Genomic DNA, 3,779 nt, shown 5'->3' with positions numbered 1-3,779 from the left:
CCAGGATACCCGGGCCAGGTCAATTAGAAAGGCCTGCTCGCTGAAGTGTTTTAGGGAGCGTTTGACAGTGATGAGGGGGGTTCGTTTGACCGCGGACCCATTACAGACGCAGGCAATGAGGCAATGATCGCTGAGATCCTGGTTGAAGATAGCGGAGGTGTATTTAGAGGGTAAATTAGTCAGGATGATATCTATGAGGGTGCCCATGTTTACGGATTTAGGATTGTACCTGGTAGGTTCCTTGATAATTTGTGTGTGATTGAGGGCATCTAGTTTAGATTGTAGAACGGCCGGGGTGTTAAGCATATCCCAGTTTAGGTCACCAAGCAGTACGAACTCTGAGGATAGATGGGGGTGGCTGCAGCAAGCGGCAACAGTGAGAGACTTATTTCTGGAAAGGTGGATTTTTAGAAGTAAAAGCTCAAACTGTTTGGGCACAGACCTGGATAGTATGATAGAGCTCTGCAGGCTATCTCTACAGTAGATTGCAACTCCGCCCCCTTTTGCAGTTCTATCTAGACGGAAAATGTTGTAATTCGGGATGGACATTTCTGAATTTTTGGTGGCCTTCCTAAGCCAGAATTCAGACACTGCTAGAACATCAGGTTTGGCAGAGTGTGCTAACGCAGTGAATAGCTCAAACTTGGGGAGGAGGCTTCTGAGGTTGACATGCAAGAATCCAAGGCTTTTACGGTTACAGAAGTCAACAAATGATAGCGCCTGGGGAGTAGGAGGGATACTGGGGGCTACAGGGCCTGTGTTAACCTCTACATCACCAGAGGAACAGAGGAGGAATAGAATAAGGATACGGCTAAAGGCTTTAAGAACTGGTCTTCTAGTACGTTGGGTACAGAGAATAAAAGGGGCAGATTTCCGGGCGTTGTAGAATATATTCAGGGCATTATGTACAGACAAGGATATGGAAGGATATGAGTACAGTGGAGGTACACCTAAGCATTGGGTAACGATGAAAGAGGTAGCATCACTGGAGGCACTGATTGAGCCGGTCTCTGCGTGTATGGGGGGTGAGACAAAGAAGCTCTCTGAGGCTGGTTTAATGGGACTGGAGGTTCTACAGTGAAATAGTACAATAAGAACTAGCCCAAACAGCAATAGGCTAGGCATATTGACATGGGAGAGAGGCATAACGCAATCACAGGTGTTATTCGAGAGGGCTAAGACAACAACTGGTAATGGCGATGAAAGTTTGGGCTGAGGCTAAACAGATAAACAGGATAGGGTACTGTGTAAAGGAACAGTCTAGCAGGCATCAGCTGTGTAGCTGAGTGATCATAAGGTCCAGTGAACAGCAATAGCTGAGTCCGGGAGCAGTTCGAATGGCTGCTACAGCACAGGCGAGCAGGAGGCACGGCTGTTGATTGCGCATGCTAGCGGGCCGGGGCTAGCAGATGGATCTTCGTGGTCGTCGCAACGGGAAGCCTGTTGAAACCACATCAGACGATTACGTTGGCAGACCAGTCGTGATGGATCGGCGGGGCTCCGTGTCGACACTAGGAGGTCCCGTCCGGTTGACAGAGAGGTAGATAGCCGGGAGATGGGCCTGGCTCGAGGCTAGCTCAAGGCTAACTGGTGCATCGGGACAGTGGTGAATTAGCCAACAACAGCCATTCAGTTGCAGCTAGCTAGTTGCGATGATCCGGTGTTAAGGTCCAGTGATTCAGTGATTCCGGCAGAAAATCCGATATGCTCTGGGTCGATAGCACGTTGTGCAGACCGATAATTGTCCAGGCTAGAGCTGGCTGGTAGGTAGTGCAGGCCACGGACAGTGGGGAAGACCGCTAACGGTGGCTAATAGCAAGTAGCTAGTTAGCTGGCTAGTTTCAGCCGTAGGTTCTTGATAAAAATAAAGAAATAATAGAATCCGTTCCACATTTGGTGAGGCGGGTTGCAGGAAAGTATATTTGGTAAAGGATGGGAAGTGAGAGAGAGAAATATATACGAAAAAAAGAAAAAAACAGGCTATTTACACGAGGACACAACACAATACACGACCACACTGCTACGCCATCTTGGATTCCAAATGGACAATGACCCCAAGCATACTTCCAAAGTTGTGGCAAAAAAAATTGGAGTGGCCATCACAAAACCCTGACCTCAACCCTATAGAACATTTGTGGGCAGAACTGAAAAGGCGTGTGCGAGCAAGGAGGCCTACAAACCTGACTCAGTTACACCAGCTCTGTCAGGAGGAATGGGTCAAAATTCACCCAACTTATTGTGGGAAGCTTGTGGAAGGCTACCCGAAACGTTTGACCTAAGTTAAACAATTTAAAGGCAATGCTACCAAATATTAATTGAGTGTATGTAAACTTCTGACCCAATGGGAATGTGATGTGGGAAATAAAAGCTGTTAATAAATCATTCTCTCCAGTATTATTCTGACATTTCACATTCTTAAAATAAAGTGGTGATCCTAACTGACCTAAGACAGGGATTTTTTACTAGGATTAAATGTCAGGAATTGAGTTTAAATGTATTTGGCTAAGGTGTATGTAAACTTCCGACTTCAACTGTATGTCAAGTGCTCGACATGACAAGTAGATCTGCATGCCTTAACTATGGTTACCATAAGATCACCAAGATGAAGGGATATGGGAAGGAGAGTCCTGCATTGTGGGGTGGGGTTCAGAACTTCCACATGCTTTCATTTTGTCTTGGGTAGTTTACGTAGACCTATGGCCCTCCATAAAAACTTCTTAACAGCTGACATAGGCATTCATAACCGCACACTGTGCTCCCAAAGAAAACACGTCATGTCATAGACAATTATACATCCAGATGTGTGCTCCTCAGTTGGTGTTACCAATGTATCCCACCTGTTGACAACAAAATTATTATACTGAACAAAAAATATAAACGCAACATGTAAAGTGTTTGTCCCATGTTTCATGAGGTGAAACATGTGCACAAATTTGTTTACATCCCTTTTAGTGAGTATTTCTCCTTTGCCAAGATAATCCATCCACCTGACAGGTGTGGCATATCAAGAAGCTGATTAAACAGCATGATCAGTACACAGGTGCACCTTGTGGTGAGGACAATAAAAGGCCGCTCTAAAATGTGCAGTTTTGTCACACAACACAATGCCACAGATGTCTCAAGTTTTGAGGGAGCATGCAATTGGCATGCTGACTGCAGGAATGTCCACCAGAGCTGTTGCCAGAGAATTGAATGTTAATTTCTCTACCATAAGAGAATTTGGCAGTAAGTCCAACAAGGCCTCACAATCGCAGACCATGTGTAACCACGCCAGCCCAGGACCTCCACATCTGGCTTCTTCACCTGTGAGACCGTCTGAGACCAGCCACCCGGACAGCTGTTGAAACTGAGGAGTATTTCTGTCTGTAATAAAGCTCATTCTGATTGCCTGGGCCTGGCTCCCCAGTGGGTCGGCCTATGCCATCCCAGGCCCAACCATGGCTGTGCCCCTGCCCAGTCATGTGAACTCTATAGATTCGGGCCTAATTCATTTATTTCAATTGACGGATTTCCATATATGAACTGTAAATCGTTGAAATTGTTGTATGTTGCGTTTATATTTTTGTTCAGTATATTTGTATCCCCTTCAATTTTATTTATTTGGTCATTTTTCTATTCCAAGCTGCTAAATATTTATATAATATTTTCTTACACTGTTTATTTCCTTATGTGGGAACATGCAATGCAATACATCTTGGCAAGCACAGTCTATGTAGCTGCAGCTTTCATATAAAGATGTTGCTGTGCATGTTCATAGCTGTCACTGGCTCAAATTGAGA

This window comes from Coregonus clupeaformis, chromosome 21, assembly GCF_020615455.1.
Source record: "Coregonus clupeaformis isolate EN_2021a chromosome 21, ASM2061545v1, whole genome shotgun sequence".
NCBI lineage: Eukaryota > Metazoa > Chordata > Actinopteri > Salmoniformes > Salmonidae > Coregonus > Coregonus clupeaformis.
The sequence above is the reverse complement of the archived record's forward strand: the minus strand, read 5'-3'. Positions refer to the sequence as shown.